The sequence below is a fragment of the Myodes glareolus genome, chromosome 7 (assembly GCF_982192425.1).
Source record: "Myodes glareolus chromosome 7, mMyoGla1.1, whole genome shotgun sequence".
NCBI lineage: Eukaryota > Metazoa > Chordata > Mammalia > Rodentia > Cricetidae > Myodes > Myodes glareolus.
In genome coordinates, this window is record NC_142032.1 from 45116405 (window position 1) to 45142522 (window position 26118).

Genomic DNA, 26118 nt, shown 5'->3' on the forward strand with positions numbered 1-26118 from the left:
CTCGTTCAGTCACGGTCCACCTGGCCTTGGTAAACTCTCATTAGATCCGACCCCTTGTATCAGTGGGTGATAGTATCCCTCGCAGTCCTTCGTCATTTTCTTCCTCCTTCTGCTCCTCATTTGGATCTTGGGGGGCTCAGTTCGGTGCTCCAACGCGGGCCTCCATCTGTATCGCCATCCAACGCCAGATGAAGGATCTATGGTGATAAGCAAAATATTCATCAGTATGGTCACGGGCCAAGGCCGGTTCAGGCACCCCCTCCTCTGTCCAGAGAACAATCTGGGGATCTCTCCTTGGACCTGGGATCCCATATATAATCAAGTTTCCTGTAAACTCTAAAATGACTCCCTTAGTTGAAATATATTCTTTCCTGATCCCACATTCATCCTTCCTCCCTTCCCCCCATCTCGGTCAGCCGAGCTTTCTCCACTAGTCCCTCTCTTGCCCCTCCATCAACTCTGGAACCAACTTTATGACCTTGTGCTAATTTCAACTCTATTAACAGGTATCTTTTTCTTAAGTTTAACATTTTCTTCATTCTCCTTGAGTTCAGCAAGGAATTTAGAAATGTGTTTACTATCATTTGGTTATGATGTGGTGATGGAATTTCATAGTACCTGGTCTTCAGGAAACCTCAAAATCTAGTTTTAAAGACTTGCTTTCATTATTTTTATTGTATTTGTGGGTGGGTATATACGCATGTGAGTGCAGGCACCTGCAGAGGCCAGAGACACCAGATGCCTTCAGAGCTTGAGTTATAAGTGATTATGAGCCACCAATGTAGGTGCTGAAAACCGAACCCAGGTCCCCTGGAAGAGTACTTGCCCTTAATCACTGAGCTGTCTCTCTAATCCTTAAAATCTGTTTTTAAAACTGGCATCTGTTTCAGGATTACTTGAAGATTCTAAAATGAAATCTATGATAAATGCTTAGAATTTCCACCTCCTTTGGTTATATTTTACATTTATTTCTATTTATTTTTGCATCTATTTTGCTTTTAAAATGTCACACAGTAAATTTTCTAAACAGAAAGAGTATCAAAGAGGCAGAAGTATATGTCCCAGGAAAATTGTACAGCCCAGGATTAGTATGTGTGGCTGAGATGCCCTCCTTCCGTGAAGTCACCAGGGAGTTTGCATCTCCACCTATGACACATAATCTCCATCCTTGAGAATATATATTTTGCCAACCAGGAAGTCCTCCGACCTTCCAGAGAAGAAAACTTTGTTCAAGGAAGTTCATCTTTCTGTTCAGTTCTAGAACTTCCTTCTCACAGGAATGGCCTTTGTAAAGGGCCACCTTGACCTTTTATAATGAATGATGTTGCTCCCTCTCAATGACATGGCTTGGCTTTTTTTCTAGTAGGAAAGACTTGTTCTCTGTGCTGTGGTTTTGGGTCTCTCAGGAGCCTGGGCCTTAAGAACATAGAGGGCAGCTTAACTGAACATCTTCTATGGCTGGGCACAAAGAGGAAGGGGAGAGCGACTTGTTTGGTTCCTTCATGACCTGCTACCATGATCTGATTTTGTGATACAGCTGTGTATCATTGGGGATATGTTCAAAGAATTGTCACTAGAGAATTTCATCATGTGACTCCCGGAGTGTACCTAGATAGGTAAGTTAGTCCATACTTGCAGCCCTCTTGACAAAATGAAGAGACCTATTAAATAGGACATATATGAGGCTACTGCTGGTCTGATATGCTATACTGATTATTAGCAAACATCTTTTAAGTATAAGGAAAAGAAGAAACACAAGGTAAAGTAAACTCAAGCTGAGGTCTGAGCATAGACTTGTACTGCTGAGGTTCTGTGCCTTAGCAGTTGGTTCATGGACCCATCTTCACCACTGACATAGCAACAAATCACACTGCACCTAAATGATGGTTCTAACACCACTAGAGTAGGGCAAAACCCAAAAGAAAACAACTATTAAAAATAAACAAACAGCAACAAAACCAGTAAAAGAAAGTCAGCCAGAGCTGAAAATGTGTGTCTCTATGCAGAAAAGGCAGAGCAGTCTCCTCAAACTTTTATCTGGGGAAAGTAAGTCACATGACCCTTCTCAAAAACACTAAAACTTGTGACACAGCAAAGAATGTTTTTGGAGATAAATGGCTAAGAAACATCTCAAACAATGTTCATAATCCCTAGGAATTAGGAAAATGGTAGACAAAAAAGCAAACAAAACAACTTTGAGATTTCAGAATGCCAAAGGTCAATGAAAAAACTGACAGCAAACACTGGAGGGGATGTGGGGAAAAGGGAAACTCATTTCCTGTTGGTGGGATTGCACACCAGTCAACCACTGACTATGGAAATCAGTGTGGAGAGTTTTTCAAAGGCTAAAAATAAATTTACCGTATGACCCATCTACACCACCCTTTGGCATATGCCCAAATGACTCAATGGCCTATTTTGCAGCTATGTTCATTGAGGCTCTATTCACAATAGCTAGAAAATGGAAACAACTCAAATGTCTTCCAACTAATGGATAGATAATAATGAATAGACTATGAAATACTATTTAGCTGTAAAGAAAAATGGAGTCATAAAATTCATAGGCAAATGGATAGCACTAGAAAAGATCATATTGATTGAGGTGACCCAGATCCAGGAAGACAAACAGTGCATGTTCTCTCTCATTTGAGGCTTCTAGTTTCAGATAGTCAGATGTGAGTATGTACTCATCCTAGAGTAACTGCAGAAATCAGGAAAGTAAAACAAGACCATTAGAGGGTTAAGGGAATCAATGGAGAGGAGAATAGCAGGATATATGTGATCTGAAATGGAAAATGGGAAAAAGGGAATTCTCTAGGAATGGAAGAAGGAAATAATACAGAAGAAGGAAAGCAAAATAATAATAAGGAGTCTGAAAAAGTCATAAGGAATCATGCTATTATCTATCTAAAAATACCTATAATTTATAAAAATCAGTATAAAAATATACGTCTATAGTTTAGATAAAATTTTCCCACCTGGCTGACAATGATACCTCCAAGAGAAAAAAACCCATCTAACAAAAACCCAACAATATGTGTGAAACATTCTCTGGTGTGGGACAATTCTATATTCTGTCAATTATGTTTTAAATAAATGCTGATTGGCCAGTAGCCAGGCAGGAAGTATAGGCGGGACAATCAGACAGGAAGTAGAGGCAGAACAATGAGAACAGAAGAATTCTGGGAAGGAGGAAGCCCATTCCTCCCCAGTCCTGTCCAGACACCAAAGAAGAAAGATGTGATTGCCTCGCTGAAAAAGGTACCGAGCCATGAGGCTAACATAGATAAGAATAATGAGTTAATATAAGTTATAAGAGTTAATAAGAAGCCTGAGCTAATGGAACAATCAGTTTATAACTTATGTAAACCTATGTGTGATTTTCTTTGGGACATAAAGATTGTGGGAACTGGGCAGGACAGAAACCCAAACAAGCAGGCCCTCATGTTACAATCCTCTTTTGAGTTGTTGGTGAGGATTGTCCAGGAAACTTTCAAAATTATAGTTACTGCACTTGGTTGTCCCCAAGGGGTGAAAGGTAAGACCCCTATTGCTGAAAACAAATCACTCACTCCAGAACAGGGCCCAGAGTTCTCTGAATTGAAACTAACCTAAAAGTCTCCTCCCTGAGGACTGGAAGGTGTCATGCAAGCTCCAAAAGATGAGATGGAAGTAACCAACAGCCCCTGCCCAGCTACAATGCCTATGAGCCACATAAATGAAGAACAAAGCACAATGAGTCCAAAAGTACAGCAGTGGCACAAATACCTTAATGGTAATAGCTCTCTATTTGGACTTTATACCTGTAGTGGCATTTCATTTGTATTTTAATAAATAAAGATTGCCTGAGGATCAGAAAAGAAAAACAGCCACACTGGCCAACCTTAAAGACCAGGCAGCAATGACATACACCTTTAATCCCAATAACCACAATGAGACATATGTTTATTTCAAATAGCCAGACTAGCTGGCCATAGAAACCAGAAGGTAGTAGTATACACCATTAATACCAGAATTAGAAAGGATTATAAGATGGGAGGAGACAGCTCTCAGTCTCAGTCTTACTCTGAGGTGTCCTGTAGGCAGGATCACCATTTTCTGACTAAGGTCAATGTAAAAGTCAGTAGCTGGTTGTTTGTTTTTCCGTTCTTCAGGTTGAGCCCCAATATCTGTCTCTGAGTTTTTATTAATTATGCTTCATTTGGTACCCAATGTGGGGCACAAATTTATGAAAAGGCTATTTGTCTAAGTTATTATCCCAGGCCAGAGCTGGGATTGGAATTCTAGCTCTAGGAATTGAAACTCAAACAAACCTAGCCCTCTGGATTCAGGATAAATATTAGTGCTCCCAGCTCCCATCCACCCTGGCTTAACTTCCATGTAAAGATGAAAAACACACAGAGGATCTAGATACTATATGCTATTGTATTGTCTTTGAATTGTTGGACTGCTGAGGAAGGAGCAACAGCTGCTAAAAGAAATTTGAGTATAAAAGTTGCTGGATTAATCCAACCTATATATCTTGAAAATTCCTTAACTCCAAATTTTAAGTCAAAAGATAAGTTACTTTGAAGAAGAGGTTTTGCTTTTGATTCCATAGAAAGTGAGAGACTGTGGATTTATTATTGGTTAAGAAAAATAAGATTTGATAAAAAGACACCCCACCCCTGAAAAATCTTCAATGGGAACATATGGCCCAGATGATCCAATGTTTCAGAGCAACTTTTGCAGTTTTGTTTTCAGAATAGCTTCAAGGCTGCTATCCAAGATGAGCAAGCCTTATAGGAGACTCCAGTCAGGACTTGACCATAATCCTAAATTTTCTTTGGCTCCCCATAAGATTACCAGCATACGCAATCAACAGGAAATAGCCTAGAAACTATGTCCACATTACCCCCCAAAAATGGATTATGGATGTTTGTCTTTGTTTAGTATGTTGGTTACAAGTTGTTATAGATAATGGTCATGAAAAACGTTAAACAAAGGATATTAGATTCAGGGTCTTGTTTTTAAAAGAAAAAAGGGGGGAAATATAGAAATAATAGGATAAAAGGGTAGATTATTGAATCTACTCTGAAAAGATAAAGGAGAAGATATAGACATGATAAGATAAAATGGTAGATTATTGAATCTACCTTTAAAACTACTAGTTTTAAATGTTTTACATTGGATTGGACTTTTGTATATTATATACAAATTTTGTATATTGATACAAATTTGAGATCAATTTTGTTAAAACATACTGTATATACATTTCTAATCTTTTTTAAAGTATTGTACCTTTACAGATCATTTAACAATGTAAGGCAAATTTCTAGTCCTTGAAAATTATTATTACTAACTGTTTAGGATAATAAGGAAATGTAGGTTAGTTGTTAATCACCTAGTATAATCGAACTTGTAGCCACATTAGGAATGCTTTCAGGGTCAAACAAAGATATATTTTAGATAGACAGGTCATCTTCAAATACTTCAGAGAACTACAGAATATGGCATTTAAGATGTTTTAATAATGTAGGTTCTTCTTTTTTTATGAAAATGAGATATGTCTACTGCTGGCAGCATCAGTCTACTTCAGAGAAGAAAATGGGCACCAAAGAAACTCCACAAGGAGTTGACTTTCTTAGTGGCAAAATAAAACCACTGGGCAAGAAAATGTCCCTGCCTTGACTGTTGCCAGTATGCTGTCCTAATTGGGCAAGCAAGACACAACATAAAGTGACTGCCAAACATTGTCAAGACAAGGAGGGACAGCCCTTCAGATTATCCTGCTTCACAGAAAAGTCTGTCAAATATGCTAAGCCTATAGGCTAAAGATAGATGCCAAACATTGCAGAGGAACTTTGGATAACTGTCTAAGTAACCAGCTGTTTCTGTCATTACTCACATTTTTTTGAAGTCACTTGTTTACATTCCTGTTTACTCAGTTAATATTATTTTCTTCTTGGGTCTCTGAGGGAGTTGAAGACTAGATAGTTATAGTTTTCCTTGTTTATCTGACACAGAAATGAAATTATGTTAGGAAGTAAATTAGGTGCAGGACTTTGGACTCACTAAATCAGGATAGATATGGAGTATTTTCTCTGAATTTGTCAAATACAAATGGACTATACATTGTTGTTGTATTTATTGCATGTATATATTGTATATAGTTATTGTACTTATTGTATATAGCTTTTATTATATTAGTTATAGCCTTCCTTTTTGTTTAAGACAAAAAGGGGGAATACAGTGACATTTCATTTGTATTTTAATAAATAAAGCTTGCCTGAGGATCAGAAAAATAAAACAGTCACACTGACCAGCCTTAAAGATCAAGCAGCAATGATACATACCTTTAATCCCAGTAACTACACTAGTTTGGCAGAGAAACCAGAAGGTATTGGTGCATGTCCTTAATCCGAGAATTAGAGAGGATTATAAAATGGGAGGAGACAGTTCTCAGGCTCAGTCTTATTCTGAGGTTTCCTGGAAGCAGGATCACTATTTTCGGACTAAGGTTAATATAAAATCCAGTGATTGGCTGCTTTGCCTTTCAGTTTTTCAGGTTGAACCCCAATATCTGTCTCTGAGTTTTTATTAATCATGCATCAAAGACCACTCAACAAAGGGGAAATCATTCCTGGAACTGGAAACTGAGGTAACTACCCAGGCCTAGTGAAGTCATGGACCTTGACAGAAAACCTATAACTATCAGGCTACTAAACCAGTATAATCACTTACTACATTCTAAATATTTACCCTTATACCCACAGATGAGTATACTCCTCTCCCCTTATCAAGGAAATTTCTCTTTGTAGAAGATAGAGGCCATTACAGAAAACCACAGTCATTTAAAATTCAGAGAAGAGACTGTGATGCTCATTTCAGTGAATACATCTACAGCATAGCTCCAGACCCAAGTTTCCTGTGAGATTGTGGGTCCTGGAAATGTCAGAGAGGCTGTACACTCATTTAGTCACAGCTTAGTTGTGTTTAGTCTTGTTTAGCATGGCTGCCTAAACAAGATTTTAACAACGATAATGGCAATGGTCATGCTGACATGGAAAGGAGAAAGTTCATGGAGCTTCAGCCCTGTGGAGGGGGGCAGGGCATAAGTAACTAGGGAATGTGGAAAGAAGGAGAATTGGTCTTCCCCAGGGAAGATGCACCAAATAGCTACCCAGTACCAAGAGTTCATCTCTGAGATCATATACATATAGGTAACATTGTAAACATTGTGTTAATTACTCAGGTTGTATTCAGGTTTATGAGTGTGTGTACAAATATGCATACACACATATGCAAAATAACAATTAAAGAAAAATAGGCCATTAATCTAAAGGAGAGGAGAAGAGTTCAGAGAGGAAAGGAAAGTGGGAAATATGTAGGTATGCTGTAATCTCTAAAAACAAAAGTAATTTAAAACAAAACCAAAGCTCTTGAAACTGATATAGGAGCAGTTTTAACCTAAGTTTCTATAGCAAGCAAAAAGTATTCTACCCCAAAGGTTAAAATACTTGTTTTCCTACATATCATAATATTTAAAATAAGAATTATTTCATTATAGCTATCAATCTGATGTCATTGAAATGTGCTTTGTTCCGTTGAAATTTTCAGTGAAGTTAATACAAAAAGCATATAGAGTGTGACGAGATGGCTCACGGGTAAAGGTACATACAGCGAAGACTAACAACCTGAGTTCATTTCTCAGGTCCACATGATAAATGTAGAGAAACAGCCCCACAAGCTCTCCTCTGACTATACACTTGTCATGGCATATGCATACTCCCACGTACAAACAAATGGGTTTTTTTTGACATTATGTCATCAAAAATAAATGAACACATTTCCCACCTACCAAGAGTGTATTAATGTTCCTTATGTCCTTTCCTGAGCTCTGACTGCAAATAAACCAAACTTCAAGAGGTTTGGAGCTGGGCTGAAGCTCAGTGGTAGAGTGATTAGCATATGTCATGTCTTAGCATACCAGAACTCTAAAGAAAAACAGAGCCAGACACTTATTCTCTCATTTTTCTGGGAAACTGGGGTCCAAAAGGGGTCAGCAGAGTGCCCCCCTTCCAGAGAATCTGTTCGGCCTGCTACTCATGAATTCTGATTAACTCTGGCAACCCACACATCCTGCCTTTGGGCAGCATGAGTCCAACATTTGCTCCATCTAGTGCACTTTCCCTAGCCAGTCAGTGTAGCATGAAGGGCTGCGGGTAGACCTGCTTTTCATCCCGCCCGGTTCCCGCACAGCTAGCTTAGCCCCAGAAATAACAACACGCAAATTGTATTCATTTAAACACTGCCTGGCCCATTATCTCTAGAGAGTTAGTTACTGGCTAACTCTCATATCTTGATTAACCCATTTCTAATAATCTGTGTAGCACCACGATGTGGTGGCTTACCGGAAAAGATTCAGCATGTCTGACCTGGTGGCTGGCTCCATGGCATCTGCCTCATTGCCCTCTTCCCAGCATTCTGTTCTGTTTACTCCGCCTACCTAATTTTCTGTCCTATCAAAGGGCCAAGGCAGTCTCTTTATTGACCAACGAAAATAACACAATAGACAGATAACCCTCCTCCATCAAGTCAGCATCTATTATCTCTTAGGGACGCTTAGCATGTTGGCTTAAAACTTAAACCTGATGACTCACCTTTGCTTGCTGACATACACAGTACTTCATCTTCCAATATGGTCACATTCACAGGTATCTGAGGCAGAACGTCAACATAGTTTATTGAGGAAGATGATTTGTCCCATAACACTGTCTAAAAACTACATTCTAGCAAAAATAAATAGATAGATGATGGATGGATAGATAGATAGATAGATAGATAGATAGATAGATAGATAGATAGATAGATAGATAGATGCTAGAGCCAAACAAAAAAAGGTCAAGGATCAAAGAAGCCTGGAACCTCATAAGAAAATAAGGTGCAATGTCTCAGGATGACAGTAGCATCAACTGAAGAGCAAGCATCCCATTTCTCTTCCTTTGAGAAGAGGAAGGAAGGGACACCAGAATGCTTGATGGTTTTGAGCCAGTGGAGAGGAAGTCTACTGAGGGATACAAAAGATACCTGAGAGGGAATGTAGGATATTCTCACCTGTATGCAAGTTTTTAATAGTAACAACCCAAACTCCTGTATCACAAGGAAGTAAGAATTTCAGAAAATAAATGTCACTCCCAAATGTGAGATGATCATTTAAAATAGAGTATGTGGGAAGGCCTTGGAGGAAGGGAAAGGCAGGGGGAAATGGTGCAATTATATTATAACCTTTAAAAGAGAGAGATTTAAAAAGATAATTGCCACTCATATTAAAAAAGGAAAACCTTGAAAATTTATAACTAAATTTTATTACGTTGAAAAAAAATTGGCTTGATACTAAACATTTACAAGATTCCTATAATAATGAAAGTACTGAATGTTAGTTTAATCAAGAAACTCTCTGAGGGACAAAGAATGGAAAGGAAATGACATTTAAGAGGGTAAAAATTTCAACTATTGTAAATGGAAATGAATAAATAATGATACAATGCTAACAAATCAAGAAACATCATTTTGGCATAACCTTAAGTGCACAGATCAATATAAAAGATAGCTACAATAGTTAAAGCCTTTGCCCCTGGGGGTACAACTGGAGTGGCAAAGTGACAGGTGCACAGGCCCACTAGAGGTCACAGTAGCCTTGGACTTAGTCGATTTTTCTGAATCTTTATTTTTTTAAAAAAATATTTTGACTTTTAAATGTTTTTAAAGTTTTCTGTCAAACTTTCCCGTGATCCTTCAGAGAGCTGGTTCTTCTCCACGGCGCCCCCTAATCCTCTTTACTACAGCTTTCCACATTTCTCAGTTGTTAGGTTCTGTCTAACTTTCCTTCTTATATGGCACCAACCCGCGGCCACACCTGACTCCAGTTGGCACCAAGAACAGTCCAGCCAGAAGAGATGTGAATAAACACCTTCCCCCAGAGACGCAGCGATCATTCCAGACCTCACAATAGACCCTCCCCAAATCTTGTCCTGTAAGCAGCTGGTTGTCACTAACCCATTTCCTACCTCCTCCTTCCTCCTGCATCCCATCTGGGCATCAGTCTAATGGATCCTTTTCTGCAGAGGTTCCTGACTCCACTTCCCACTGACGTGTCTTGCTATGATTACAGCTACTTTCTGATGACCAAACTTCATAGTTACAATTGGATCCTCTGAGTTTTAAGGTGAATTGAACTTCTGTAGTAAGAAGGCTACTTGTTTGCTTCCTGGCTGCTCCACAGCTCAGACCGGAAATAATCACATAGAAATTGTATTATTTAAACCATTGGCCCATTAGCTCTTGCTTCTTATTGGGTAACTCTTACATCTTAATTTAACCCATCTCCATTAATCTGTGCATCACCACGAGGTCGCGGCCAGCGAAGTTTCAGCACATCTGTCTCTGACAGCAGCTCCATGGCTTCTCCCCAATTGCGCCCTTCATTCTCCCAGCATTCAGTTTAGTTTTTCCTGCCTACCTCTGTTCTACCCTATCAGGCTAAGGCAGTTTCTTTATTAACTAATGATATTCGGGGCTTCCAGAGGGGAATCCCACATCAAACTTCCAACAGTTTTCCTTCTACTCCTCCACCAATCAGGCACTCACAGGTTCACTTTCTCACACTCCCAGCAAAAACCAAGATCCTACTGTTCTACTGAGATTAGAACACCAACTTCACACTCAAGTTCCCAGCATCACAGTTCACATAGACTCCTTCAATCAAGTCTCTTAAATATCTGTTCTAAGGCTTAGTGTTGTGGTCCACACCTATAATCCCAGCACTTGGGAGACAGAGGCAGAGGATCTCCAGAGTCTAAAGCCAGTGTAGGCAGCAGAGCAAGACTTAAAAAGAAAAATAACAGAGAAGCATTTTCTTGCAGTAGAAGCTAACTATCAGAGAGACCCGCAGCTGGACAATGTGAACAGAGTGAGAGACTTTGGAGCACTTAGTCTTAAATGGGATGCCTTTATCAGATCCCTCCCCTCAGGGTTCAGGAGTTGTGTGGAAGGGGAAAAGAAAGATTGCTTTTGGAGGTGGTAGTAGGTGGTCCCAAGGAGGCAGTGCCTTCCAGACACAGCAGGATGGATGGACCTATGAACTCACACTCATCATCTGCACAAGTTCAAAATAGTCCCAGCACTGATGAGCAGGGGGGGGGCACGATGTCCCACCCCTAACCAAGAAGTTATTTATAATTGATAACTGCTGGGAAAGGGACTATCGGGTTTTTTTTTTCAAAGATGTGCCACTGGGTATACCAACCACATTAGGGCAGGCCTCATGCCCACACGTAGTTTGTCAACACAGAATAGACTCCCGTGTGGACATTTTTTTGTCTTATTTTCTTTATCATCTTTCTTTTTTCTCCTTTTTTGCTTTATCTGTTTTTATTTTCATTTTTGGTTGTTTTTTTCAGAGAGAGAACACATGAAGCTAAGTTGGAGGGAGGTGGGGAGGATCTGGGAGGGGCTAGGGGAGGGGAAAGAATATGACAAAAATATATGAAAAACAGTTGATTATTTAATCTATTAAGACCAGAGCTGACTGTTCACTCTCTTCCCGGGACCTTGCCTGTTAATAGCATCAGAGAAAGAGCTGGAATTTTTCTATCTAAATACTGTGCTTGCCTCCATAGGCCTAGTACTGAGTTAAGTACTTAGACCATTTCAGTAAGTTGTCATTACTAAACGATAACTACTTTGGTTCTTTTCTGGTCAACATCTTTTGTGCCCTCATCAGCTGGTACCTTCACCTCCATCTCCTCTAGCCCAGGACATTATTTTTAGCTGTTCCAGTTACACAGAAGCAGTGTGAGTGAGCACTTTTGCATTATCCACTCTGACTGGATTTCATCACCCTCACTGGGTGACATCTGGAGTTTCTTACTCATTTGTTGCTTCTCAGACACAAATTGTGTTCAAACACAAACTGTGGTAGATCATCTTGGATACTCTTCTGTTGCTGTATTACAGAGTCCGAGTCCACGATGGTGGAGTGAAGGAACAGTTGAGAGCTCACATCTTGATCCACAACCATTAGCAGGAGGGAAAGGGGAGAAGGGGGAGGGAGAAAGCTTGCACTGGGGATTATAGGAGTCTTTTGAAACCTTAAAGTCTTCCCCAAATGTTACACTTTCTCCAGCAAGGTCACATCTCCTTGTCAAAGAGTTCCACCAACTGGGGAATTCAAGTACATGAGCCTACGGAGGTCCGTTCTCGTTCGAAGCACCACATAGACATTCACCAAACGCTTATTGAAAATATTCTGATTAAAACACTGAGAGGATAAGCAATCCATTTCTGAAAATCTCAATAGAGCCTCGGATGCATTTTTCCACCCATTAAATATTAATACGAAAGGCAGCGAATGCTTCCCGTAGAACTGTCATCTGTTCTTTCAGAAGCTCTGTCTCATTCCAGCGTGAAGGAACAGGATTGCTTCGTACAAGTTTGCATGCCCATCAATGTCAAAATGTCCAAGCAGTGCAGTCTATCAAGGTCATTGTGAGAGAAGCCAGCTGTAATCAGTGCTGTACCTTATGACTATAAGTTGCCACTGTACCTTATGACTGTAAGCTGACGAGACTTCCGTACAAGAGAGGCCTCCCCAGATAATTTTCCTTTAAAATGGTACCCCAGGTCCTCCTCCATCATCATCGGAATGCCCTGTCACTGTTTCTGCTCTTTGATCTTCTCTAAGGAGCCAAACTGCCGCCTACAGTGAGCCCAGGACCCTCACCTGAACCTAGGCAGCCCGTCTATACGAAGTATGATGGGCCACACAAGAACTTACCTCAGCAGTGGACATGGTCTCTTCAGGGATAAACAGGTAGGCACACTTGTGCAAAACTTTGAGCTATAGCCTTAAGATTTGTGAATCTTACTGTGTATAAATTTCATTTTAGTAAAGTTCTCTTTAAAAGGCACTGGGGTATAGCTGAATCCTTGAGAGGATGTTTAACACATGTGAGGTTCTGGGTTCAATTCCCAGCACCACAAAAATATAAAAATTACAGCTGGCGGGAGGGCCCATTGGTAAACCAAGGCTGAAGACCAGGGCTTGATACACACACACACACACAAACACTCATACACACATACACACACATGCACACACTCAAACACACACACACACACACCAAATGTAATAATAATTTTAAAGAATAAAAATTAAAGAGTTGTACAAATAAAATGTGCGGCAGAAAGTTCCACAAAACAGTACAGGCTCTTGCTATTGCCTCTCCCTAGAGCTTCATGATGAGACCCTGTTAGTAAAGCATCATACTCTTCCGGTGATATGGAGACAGAGAAATCAAGTTGGAACAGGGCTGGAAGCTTCTTCCACACTAACTTGCAGTCTCCAGTGCCAAAAGGTACTAAGTGTGCTGCTGGGGGAGGAAAACCATCAACAGCCTTACCCTGAAAGTCACAGCAATGACCTGCCAGGCAAAGTGAGCCTCTCAGTGCAACAATTTCATGATTGTTATGGGCATAACCAATCACTTTCTAATTAGATTTGAAGCCTGCTCTATAGGAGAGACTTTTGCCTGGTACTGGGAACCTGGTCCAGGCCCTGTTCAGGAGTTACTGCTATTGTTTTGCTAATGGTTATATTGCTACAGTGCCTGCTACATTAATTATGTATATATTCATAGATTAAAGTGGTGGCCAGTCATCACCAGCGAAGCTTCTGACCGCCCTGGTGGCAGCTAATGTGAAAAGCCGTAACTTACCAAAGTGTTGCGAATAAGTGATAGTGGAACGCATGGCCCTCGATGAGACATCTGCACTGCCCCCTCCAAGGCTCAGGGAGCACAACAGAAGAGGGAACAGAAAGGATGCGAGAGCCAGAAGGTGGAGAAATACAAAGCAAAAGTATATCTTCTGCACGGGATCTGGGTGCTTCACTCATTAACTCGCTACACTGTGGTCTTATACAAGCCCTGCCCCTGATTGGCCCCTTCGACCTTTCATCAGGTATGGCTTGGGGAGCAGACCAGCACCACCAGAACAACTAAGGAACAGCCCCCACTGCTGTTCTCAGACTCCACCACGCCTTGGAGCTGAGGCCACCCTTTCCACCGTGTTCCCCGCCTGTCACTGTTCATGACCAGGACAGGAGGCAGGCCATTCCTGGGAGAGACAGCACGGCCTCTGATGTGCTCTGAGTGTGGCTCCTGGGGTAGCCTCTGCAAGGCCTTCTCGGTACCACAGCTGACCGTCACTGCAGTCTGACATTCCCCAACTAACCCCGCCCATCCTGAGTTTCCTCCCAGTATTTCCTGAGTATCTAATGCCACGCTTACTCTTGCTTCTCGGGAGCCCCAAAGGAACACACCGACTAATGAAAAGAAGAGATCAAGTTAACAAGCCATACAGCAGGAGAAAAGATCACCCACCTATTAAGAACTATTTACTTGCTATTAAGAACACATAATTGCTTCCTTCGTACAAGCTACACCTCTGGTCACTCTCTTAAACTGATATTCACTGTGGCGTCCAAGGGATTGCGTTCTCTTTGGAGCAACTGACTGGCTTTCCAGTTATTGAGAACTGCTACCAGGCCTCTCACCAAAATTGACACAAATCTCAAGGCAAATGAATTAATGGTCTCAGTCATTGTCTGCTCTAAAGGGCACACTAATAAGATTGTTGAGGGAAGAAATCAGGTCACAAAGAACGGGAGGCTGAACCTTGAGGGACTGGCTGTGCCCGGCTAGCTCTGGAAGCATCTCACCTGATTTCATTACTTAAAGCAGCTGAGCCTATCGCGGTCCTCGGAGAGGGAACACAGTGTCTGACCATGGCTTAATATCATCACGCCTTGCCAAGAAGCCCTGCAGCTAGAGTCGGAAGAGCAAGCACTGCTATGGTCTGGGTGTGGCTTGTTTCCTAGGGATCCATCCCTGTCCTGGGAGACAGTGAGCGAGTCTTTAAGTGGTAGCTGGTCCGAGGTTTTAAGTCACTGCAGGCGTGCTCTTGAGGGGGGTTAGCACAACTGTCCTGGGACCCCAGGGTCTCTCTGGCTTCCTTTCTCACTGTATCTAACACAAGACCCTACCATTGTGAAGTCATCCTCCCTGAGTTCCTCACGAGAGCCAATGTCAGCATCAGCATCATTTTCCTGAACATAATCCTATTTCCTTTATAATACAGCTCCAGGTATTCATCATGTTAATGTCAGACAGACTAATTATCCATAAGAGAATTGACTTTGTTATCGCAGAAATGTGGCTGAAGATTGGCTCAACGTATCATAAACTCTCTGTCTCTCTCTGTCTCTCTGTCTCTCTCTGTCTCTCTGTCTCTGTCTCTCTGTCTCTCTCTCTCGTTTTCAGACAGAGTCTGTGTATGTAGCTCGGGGTGACCTGGAACTCACTAGATCAGTCACTCCTGGAGCTCACAAGTCTCAACCTCCCAACCAATGGGATCACAGGCTCTCCACCAGGACGCAGCTTTACTCTCAGTGTTTCTGAAAAACCATGTTGTTCTTCCACCTTCCTAACACCAAGACAGAATGTACAAGTGCCTTGGATACAAGTGCCTTCTTAATTGAAGTGTTCATGCTTTACCACCAAGCAGTTTTGTAAAAACAGGAGAAAGGGACTCAGATAATCAAGATGGTTGTAGAGAAAGAAAATATGGACTAGCACTTGAAGAGAAGTCTCCCTCTGTAATAGGCATCCTCTTCTAACTACAAACAAGTCATAGTGCTTTTCGTTCACCCATTCACTTCTCACACTAATCCACTCAGCGTCCTTTAGTCATGGGCTTCCAATCCATCATCTTTATCTTCTTTCACAGCCAAGAATGTTCCTTCCCACTCTCCATCATCAGAGAATGTCCCAGGCTCCTATTGACACAAATGCATATGCTCACAGGCGTGCACACAAGATATACTTTGCCTTTTTATTTATTTAGATGCATGAAGACTACACTTTTAGGGATCATTTCTATAGTTTGATACTTGATGGACCGTCCATGTTTCTCTCTAAAGCCAGCTCCTACATATTTACCTAATCCACGTTCACAGTCCTTGCATAAACTACATTGGGTCATGACCTGTCAGCTCTCTATGTATCACTAGATTCAGTTTGCTTATAATTTGTTTAGGGTTTCTGGCATCAATGTTCACGAGAGAGATAAACTTTCTTGTCCTTCTGTTGTAATGTGTGCAGATTATGAGGTCAATGCTGTATCAGTTGTGACGTTTTCCCTTGTTCTGTCTTCTCTAGAAGACATTGTATTGAGTTTGAGCTGTCTTTTCCTTTGAGGCAGGCAGAACCCACATAGACCATGTGGATTACATTTCCTATAGCAATATTATACAAATTCAGTTTTTCCAATTATTTTTCTCCACCTAAATCTTTAATCTTGGTATGAGCTTGCTCCCATCTTTTACTATTTTAGGGTCTGTACAGCCCTCCACTGTTACTCTCAAATCACATATATTCACTTTTAACTCCTTATTTCTTGACAATAACAGGCAGAGCTTGCAGATTCTCCCGGAAGTCTAATGGTTGGCCTGGGTGAGCCTTGTTCAGTGCCATCTACTCTTCCTCTGCAAAAGTAGGGAACCTAGGAACACATGCTGGCATGGTTGATCTTGTGAGTCTGTCTGCAGGCGCAACATGAACTTCAGAGAGCTGCACTTTGGCAGTTTATTTGAATGCTGCCTTCCCCTTGACTGCTCAGCCCCTCCCAACGCCATCTATACCCTTAGCCGATGCTCCTCAGCTGTGATGCTGTGCTCCCAGTGTCGTAAGCAGTGTGGCTGCTGGTCTGTTTTCTCTGGGTTGCTTCATTTTGTTTTTTTCTAGTGGTTTCTGCATTAGGAAAACTTCCGAGAACGAAAATAAGAAAAAATACATCTCTAATCTACCTTCTAAAGACCATGTGATTGTTATGGCCTACTTTGTAGGATTTGAATGAGATACATTGCATGAGTGCATACACACAAACACACACACACACACACACACAGAGAGAGAGACAGAGACAGAGACAGAGAGACAGAGACAGAGACAGAGGGGGAGCTCAGTAGTTAAGAGCACTGTCTGTTCTTCCAAAGGTCCTGAGTTCAATTTCCACAACCACATTGTGGCTCACAACCATCTCTAATGGGATCAGGTGACCTCTTGAGGAAGAGACCTGGTCAGTCACCTTCATCAACTTAGACCATGAAACCCAATATGAAAAAGTTCAACAGAATCACCATATACAGACTGCCCATGCATGCTTCAGCATTACCAGAGCATAAATTTCAAAATATTTTTCATATATGTGTGTGTATGTGTATTTATTTAAAACATAATTGACAGAATATAGACAATTGTCCTACACCACTCTGTTTCTAAGCACCTGCACAGGCGTGCCAGGAGATGCTAACCCACTTTCACCAGACCACGGTTCTCCAGCCTGTCACCATGGTTAGACCAGGAATGTTTTCTCTTCCACTTTCAAGACCCCAACATCTCCCATGCTGTTGTCACCATTCGTGGCTTCTCCTGGCATAGCACCTCTGTCTGCTAGTGTAGGGTGCTAGAAACCTGTTCCTTAAATCCTATCCAAGTCCATGCATGCCTCCTCACACAAACCGTCGCAACTGTCGTAGCATAAATAGTAACGTGTACTAGATCGGTGGTTCTCAGCCAGGTGTGAATTTTACCACAACTGGGAAACAAACACCTAGTGGCAGAGGCCAGGGATGTCCCAACACTCCGTGGTGCCCAGAGCATTCTCTGCACAGAGATTATCTGACCCAAATGTTTAATAACGCCAGTGAGTTGTTGATTTTATAAACTGTGAAAACAAGAGTGTAGTCAAGTATTTCAAAGCTTTAATTGGTTATAGCTGCATATTTTAGGGTTTAAAAATAAACTTGCTGTGTGAGATAGGGCCTGAGATTTCTGAAAATAACTGGGGAAGGTAGATTCAATTACATCTGGAAAACAACATTTCTCAAGCTGGGAGATAGGTACACAGATGTTTGTTATATCAGTTTTTAGTTCTCTTTTCTTTTTCATTTCATTTTTGTCTTTAAAGGTAGAATTCTGTTATGTAGCCCAGGCTGGCCTAGCAATCTTGATCTCCTACTTCAGCATCCCCAGTGTGAGGATGATAAACATGTTCCATCACACTCAGCCTTTTTTTTTACTTTTTTATTTGAAATATTACTATAGAGTTTAAATAGCTTAATTAATTCTATAAAATTAGACATTGTATATTTTCCGTCTATCTCTTAATGTGGTAGTTTGAAAGAAATAGCCCTCCAAGGTAAGTGGCACTATTAGGAGGTGTGGCCTTGTTGAAGTAGGTGTGGCCTTGTTGGAGGAAGTGTCACTGTGGAGGTGGACTTTGAGGTCTCTCATATATGCTCAAACCATACCCAGTGAGACAGACCACTTCCTGTTACCTGCGAGACAAGATGTAGGACTCTCAGCTGCTTCTCCACCACCATGTCACACCATGACGACTGCAGACTAAACCTCTGAACTGTAAGTCAGCCCAATTACATGTTTTTCCTTTATAAGAAAAGTTGCCAATGTCATGGTATCTCTTCACAGCAATAGAAACCCAAACTAAGACACTAATATAAATAAAGTAAATATTATAGAATTTCAGTAATTTTATTAAATGGTTGGGCTTGGGGTATGGCATCAGATATGCTCTGTAGCAATTTTTTTTTTTGCTAGTAGCTGAATTAGCAGGAAAAAGAGAATGCTGGGGAAAAGGGAAGACCTTCCATAAGGGACATCATGAGACTGGTGCAGGACAATTCTATATTCTGTCAATTATATTTTAAATAAATGCTGATTGGCCAGTAGCCAGGCAGGTAGTATAAGCAGGAAAACCAGACAGGAAGTAGAGGTGGGGCAATGAGAACAGGAATATTCTGGGAAGAAGGAAGTTCTTCCAGCAGTCCTGCCCAGATCACCGAAGAAGCAGGATGTGACCTGCCCTGCTGAAAAAGGTACTGAGCCATGTGGCTAACATAAATAAGAATAATGGGTTAATATAAGTTATAAGAGCTATGACAAAGCCAAAGCTAATGGGCCAATCAGTATATAACTTATGGCGACCTCTGTGTGATTTTCTTTGGGACTTGCTGGCTGTGGGAACTGGGCAGGACAGAAACCACAACAAGCAGGCCCTCATGTTCCATGAGACAGTGACAAGATCAACTCACCAGAGCAGCTGGGGCATGACATGGGTAGACATGGATTAGATTACGAATACTTTAATCAGCAGACAGATTTGTCATAAAACATCATGGACATTGCAGCTTAAAGAGAGATTGAGTTTGAGGAAGTTGTCTGTATGAGTTTTCTAGAGAAAAACTGTCATCCAAAAATAACCTGATGAGGGCTAAATTTACTGCTATAATTATGTTAAGAGAGAATGTTTATGTTTTTCCCATGTAACTAATTCTTTCTGAGATTCTGAAAACAATGGGAAAACTGAAAGAAATGGACATGAGATCCAGAGGCAGGGGAAGCCTCGGCCTTGGCCACAAGGCAGGAAGGGAAGGCAAATGCGTGTGTGGTCTGGTCTGCAGGTTTTGAGTGACAGGAAGGTAAGTCAGCGACGTCTGAGGGTGATGGTACAGTTAAGAGGATAGAAGAAGTCCTAGGATGGGTACCAGAAAGCCAGCAGTGAAGTGGGATTGCGGCCAGTGTGAGGCTTTATCTCATGCATGCTTAGTGAGCTCTACCCATTCACTAGAGTGAGCCCATCTAGCGCCATGAAAGTGCTCCAAAGGAGGCATGAAGAAGAGAGCGTGTCCTAAGTCTTCTGAGCTTGATGAAGGAAGAAGGGAGGTGGCTATGTCTGCTAAGAACTGGCTGTATTGAACAAAGGACTCTCCCTGGAAGAGAAGAAAATGAAATGAGAAGAACCAATTAGGAATCAGTGAATCAACGTCTAAATCACACGAAACAACTGTCCTTGTGAATAACTTGAAGAGTTCAAAAAGGAGGGCAAAGGTCATGGTCAATAATAGGCTCTCTGAAATAAGACTTGAGATGGAGTACTTTTTGGAGAGCACAGGACTAAGCTGCTGACTTATAACAAAGTTTCTATCATCCAGGCGGGTTGTCTGAGGAGACCCTGGGCTGTCCTGAGGAGCTGACCCTCCGTCTTCTGTTCAACAGCCCCTTTTCTAAAAGCGAATGAGTGCTTCGTGGGAGCAAGCATGATGACATTCATGTGGCAAATCTTGTTTCTTGTAGGATGCTCAGATTAGGTGGACTATGGGGGATCCTAAAGAACAAGCAGATGGCAGGGGTCCCCCTACAGCTTGAGAGAGCATGAAGGAGAAGTGAGGGGAGTTGCCATTATCCTGTGTTGGTGCCTTAAGAACAACTCTGGAAAATTCTCACACGTTACACTCCTCACACACTGGAGAGGAGTTCATAATCCAGAACCAATCAGACACATTTGAATTTTCCATAATCAATTCTATTAATACCATGAAGAAGCCCATACATTTCAGAAAGGATTACCCAATAGTAGCTGAAAGCCAGATCTAATCTCCAGCTGCATGAGAATAGGTTCCTTTTGTCCCTGAGTGCCTGTCCAATAGGAGAAAGGTCGGTCTGCCCCTGCTAAATTATGGACAACAGAAATAGCCTTCTGCCTTCCTGTGGCTGCTCAGGACAGATGCAGCCATATCTGAATCAGAAGTGCCCACTTAGGCATGGGGATGTAAACATTAAAACATCAATAATTACTGATCGCTTCCATACTTGTTTACTACTAGGTTCCAAGTTCACCTCTAGAGATGATCAAAGGGAAAATGTGATGAACTTGAAGTGCACTGCACTTCAGGGATGCCCCTGTGTTCCATCCATTTGTCAAACAAGGGTTTATTAGCAAGCCCTGTGCTCCAAGCATCCTGTGATCGAGACTGCAGATTGTGCTCCACCTTGAGATATTGCAGGTTAGTGAAGATGGACAGAGACCTGGTCAATATTGAGGGTTTAATTACTTATTTAGTATCATTTGTTTGTAAATTACATACCACATATTTTGCTAGAAATGAACACACATCTACAAACATACCTCCTGCCTTGACTGGGTAATGTTCAGAATGCTCACTGCATAATCAAGATCTCCTTGTGCTGACTCTGAAGCGCAGAGCAGAAGTCTCAAGGGGAGACCTGAAAATATATTATGAACAGATCATCAGAATCATGAATGCCCCCTTGTCTGAGAAACTGCAGGAAGTTTAGGACAACTGAAGCCAGTGTCTAGCGTGGGATGCAGTAACAGCTAGAGGAGGATACATCAGGATGAGTGTTCACTGGGTTTTGGAATTTAACCCTCACTTTGGAGAGAAAAGCAAGCAACTTAAGCTTCTTTTTCAGCAGGGGGATAAAATGGCCATACTGCTCCCAAATGGACCATTCTCTAGCAATGTGGAAACTGGCTTTGTATCAGGCAAGCCTGAATGCCAGGAGTGCAATTAGCTCCATGCAATGCTCCAGACAATGTGGATAAAACAACAAAAGCAGTGGCTATGACAAACCACTGAAAACCACCAGGACTTCAGTAGGTGCACAGTGGTAGATGCTGGTGAGAGCGGAAGCGTCCAGGGTGGCCTCCATCCGTGTTCTGTGCACCAGGCAAGCAAGCCTGCCACCAGTTGCCTTCACAGTAGAACAGGAAGGGCTTTGCAGCAGGGACATGGTGTGGTTTTGCACGTCCCAGTTGTAGGCAGGTTTAATTAAACATTAAACTTGAAATAGGAGTGAGACTATGAAAATTAAAAACTTTTGCTTTCCCAACAATTCTGTGAAGAAGATGAGAAGATAGGCTACATTCAACGAAAAAAATCTCCAAGCCCTTATCCAATAAATATTCTGTATCTAAGATATATCGAGAGCTGTCAAAAATTTGCAAGCAAACAATCTAATTAGCAATTGGGCAAATTTTTCATCAAAAAACACAAGCTGACATGTCACCAAGGAGGAGGCACAGTAAGCAGGCATGTGGAAATTGGTTCAATATCATGGACCACAGGAAAAGAAACTGAGGTGCAGCATCACCAGACATCCACTAGGCTAAGAAAAGACAATGAAAACAGCAAGAGCTGGCAAGGATGCGGAGAAAGAAGTGCAGGTGCCAGACACAGTGTGGATGCAGTTCTAAAAGACGGGAAGACAGGTCCACATCTAATGCTGCTTCCTTTACAGCACAGAAGTCATGGTCCCTGTTCAGAGTGATGAAGAAGTGGTAGGGTACAAAACCCAAGCCAGCTGAGGTTTGGAGCAACCACAGCCATTGAGGGAAGCAGGAGAGGGCATTTAGTGGAAACAACACAATGCCCATGCTTCTTACCCCTCTTCCCACCACCTACAGTGCTGGCCCAGAGGATTCTGTACCATGATATAAATGTTCCACATGTGTGCTGTTCTCTCTCGGAGCCCTCAGTCCCGTGTGGCTACAAGTAGTGCAAGTGTGTGAGTGTCACAAAGCAAGTGACTTTATCACATGCAATTTTAACTTCAATAGTCATATGTTGTCAGCAGACTGTCTACCAAAAAGTGAAGATAACAGATGTATATAGTAGGCTATCAATTTTCTTTTTTATTATTTATTGATTTTAATAAAATTTTTTTATTGTAGTTAGTATGTAAAATAAAGGAAAATGTTAATAAAAGGGGGAGAAAAAGAAAAAAATGATTTTGTGTATATGAGTATTTTCCCCGGAGTTACAGATAGTTGTGAAGCATGTGGGTGCCAGGAACCAAACCCAGGTCTTCTGCAAGAGCCGCAAGAACTCTTAACAACTGAGCAATTGCTCCAGCACCTATTGGTTTATTTTTTAATTAGCGTGCAAAATACTAGATTTCAGCTGTGCGGTGGTGGTGCATGCCTTTAATTCCAGCACTCGCGAGGCAGAGGCAGGTGGATCTCTGTGAATTTGAAGACAGCCTGGTCTATAGAGCAAGTGTCAGGACAGCCAGGGCTGTTACTATACAGAGAAATCTTGTCTCAAAACAAAACAAACATAAAGTATTGGATTTCATCATGATATTTGCAAACAATATCCTGTCTCCCCACACACCCTTGCCTCCTTTCCCCTTGCAAGTCACGTGTGTCCTTGGCCTCTGCCGCTCAGCACCTCCCCACTTTCATGTCCTTTCTGTTTCTCAGCCTTTCCTACACTCTCACTCATGTGCATACATAGATGTCTCTTGTGTCTCTGAGTCTGTTTCCTTGTTGAACATGATACTTAGTTCATGTTTTAACTAGAGTTAAAAAATTCTATCAGTTTTCCTTCAAGTTTCATAATCCCATTTTTTCTTTATAGAAATCCATTGTGTACATACAGCGTTTTCATTGTCTATTCGTCTTTGATGGACATCCAGGCTGGTCCCATTTCCTTACCATTGTGAACAAGGAAATCATAAATATGGATATGAAAGTGTCTCTGTGGTAAGATGTGGAAGTATCATACATTTTCAAACACAATGTGGTCCTTTTGGGTGGCTAGCAAAGATCTAGGCCTAGAGTCCAAGCACATAATTTTCTTTCCCATGTATTCATAATTCAATAAATCATTATAAAATTCCTTGGCCCTGAAATCTCAAATAGCAAGTGTTCTCCTCGTTCTTTTACTCTTGTTCCTGATTTTCAAACCTTTTTTGTCAAATGTATATCGCAAACAACTGGCAGACTGGTAATAGTAAAGACTAGCCTTGGAGACTGAACATTCCAGCATGCGTGTTTCCCAGAGTTTCCTAAAGCCAGAAGGGACTTCAGAAGGTATGTGGGCCTGCCTACTCTGTGGCATGGCTAATGTGCACAGGCTAATGACAGGACAGGCTTCAAATGCAACCTCACTTTGTACTCCTCCCCAAAGTTCTCAGGTTCAAACACATTAGCATTCAGCATGACATTTCTGACGCGCACAGACCTTCCTGACTTTGGGAGCCTTAATAAAGAACTTCAAGGATTAAATGATTAACTGATAAAATAATTAAATGTTGTGGTGGCTAACTTCAGCTGTCAACTTGATGCAACCTAGAATCACGTGAGAAGAGACAATGGGTCTATGGATTGGGTCTGGCCAGTGGACATGCCCTTGAGGGATTTTCCTTGGCTGAGTTCATTGAAGTAGGAAGACCCACCCTGAATGCAGATGGTACCATTTCCTGGGCTGGGCTCTGGACTGTATAAGACTAGACAAACTAGTTGAGTACCCGGCAAGCTAGCAAACAAGGACCCATGTGTTTATTCTCTCTTGACTGATGCTCTAAGTCCCTGCCTCGACTTCCCCACAACTGTGGACTGTAGCCTAGATGTACAGCCTTTCAGCCCTAAATAGCTCTTTGTCAGCAGATTTTACCACAGCCACAGAAATGGAACTAGAACCGAAGTAAAGAAGTGGAGCCTAGGATTAGTTCTTGCTGTAATGTGGGTGTGTATTAGCTAGCCTCTGAAGGTCACTGTGCTAATGGCTTAGATTCTAGCACATCAGCACACTGGGAGGTGCTGGAATCTTTGCAGGGTAAGGCCCAGAGGAAGGAAGTTAAGTCACTGAAGGCAGGCCCTGAAGGGGATTGTGGGATCCTGGGTTTTGTTTGTTTTGTTTTCTGTTTCCCATCGTTCCTGGCTCATGAAGTGAGTGGCTTTCCTTCAGTACACATCCTAACACGATGTGCTGCTTTGTCAGAATCTCAGAGCCATGGGGGCTAGCTACCTGCACTAGAATCTCCAAAGTCGTGGACCAAATCTGTGTGTGTGTGTGTGTGTGTGTGTGTGTGTCTTTGTGTCTCTCTGTGTTTTTCTCTCTCTCTCTGCCTCTCTATCTCTGTGTGTGTCTGTCTGTGTGTGTCTGTATGTCTTTGTGTCTTTCTGTGTTTCTTTCTCTCTGTGCCTCTCTCTCTATCTGTGTGTGTGTGTGTGTGTCTGTCTGTCTGTCTGTCTGTCTGTGTGTGTCTGTATGTCTTTGTGTCTTTCTGTGTTTCTTTCTCTCTCTGCCTCTCTCTATCTGTGTGTGTGTGTCTCTGCGTGTCTGTTTCTGTGTCTCTCAGTGTGTCTCTGTATCTCTCTGGGTGTGCTTCTTTCTCTCTCTGCCTCTATTCTCCCCCATCCCCACCCCAGTCTCTGTGAATTAGCCTAAACTGGCCTGGAAATTAGTACATACCACAGGCAGACCTTGAATTCAAAGTCTTCCTGCCTCTGTAATCCCGGGATTGCAGTCATGTGTCACCACGCACACAGCATTAACCTTTTCCTGTTTAAGGCAATTATCAGAGGCATTCCCCTTACAGCGGCACAGCACTTAAAACAACAATGCTCTCCGTCATCAGGTGGGACCACTCTACCTGAGACCAACTTCAGGATTCACACCTGCCTGTCTGCAAATCTCGGTCCCAGTCTCTTTGGCCCTTATCAGTCATGTAACCATAAAGAACAGGAAACACCTAGGGCAATACATAACCCAAAACTCCCACTTCAAACGGTGCAGTAACTCAGTAAAAGACTTGTGTGGTTCTCCCTCTGGCACTGTGATTCTCGGTCTGTGGGTCATCACCTCTTTGGTGGGCGGAATGGCCCTTTCACAGGGGTCAACTAAGGAAAACACAGATATTTATATCACTTTTCCTAACAGTAGCAAGATTATAGTTATGAAGCAGAAGCAAAAACAGCTTTATGGTTGTGGCTCACCACTGCCTTAAAGGAGTTGAGAACCACGGCGCTAGCGCATCTTCACCAGAAACCTAAGCCCACCGGTGAAAGCTGCTAAGCTTAAAGGAGTTGAGAACCACGGCGCTAGCACATCTTCACCAGAAACCTAAGCCCACCGGTGAAAGCTGCTAAGCTTAAAGGAGTTGAGAACCACGGCGCTAGCACATCTTCACCAGAAACCTAAGCCCACCGGTGAAAGCTGCTAAGCTGGCGCTCTAGAAGATTCTCTTCAACTCAGCAACTGTTGACTAAACTGTTGACTCACGAAGTTCCTGGGGCTGCAGCTTCCGGACACGTGACTGGTTAAAGCAGTCTTGGAAATGGGGGCTCTGAGGGCTGCGAAGCCTGGGTCCACATACTGTCTTCCAGGAGATGCTCCCCGGAGCGCCTGAG

General features: G+C 42.1%; 1 long non-coding RNA gene and 1 pseudogene across 3 annotated transcripts in view; one reads left to right on the forward strand and one right to left on the reverse strand.

Moving 5' to 3' along the window:
- The window catches only part of LOC148121363 (uncharacterized), a 38350-nt gene extending 12564 nt beyond the window's left edge, over positions 1-25786 (reverse strand). For 2 of the 3 annotated variants that reach the window (XR_015738259.1, XR_015738257.1), the window contains exons 1-3: positions 25705-25786; positions 21088-21185; positions 8643-8700 (exon numbers count right to left, since the gene is read on the reverse strand). This is a non-coding gene — a long non-coding RNA (uncharacterized LOC148121363). The remainder of the gene's footprint in view (positions 1-8642; positions 8701-21087; positions 21186-25704) is intronic. The other variant, XR_015738258.1, reaches the window with a different exon arrangement.
- On the forward strand, positions 15953-16026 carry LOC146893598 (small nucleolar RNA U3; annotated as a pseudogene).
- Positions 25787-26118: the final 332 nt, after the last annotated feature.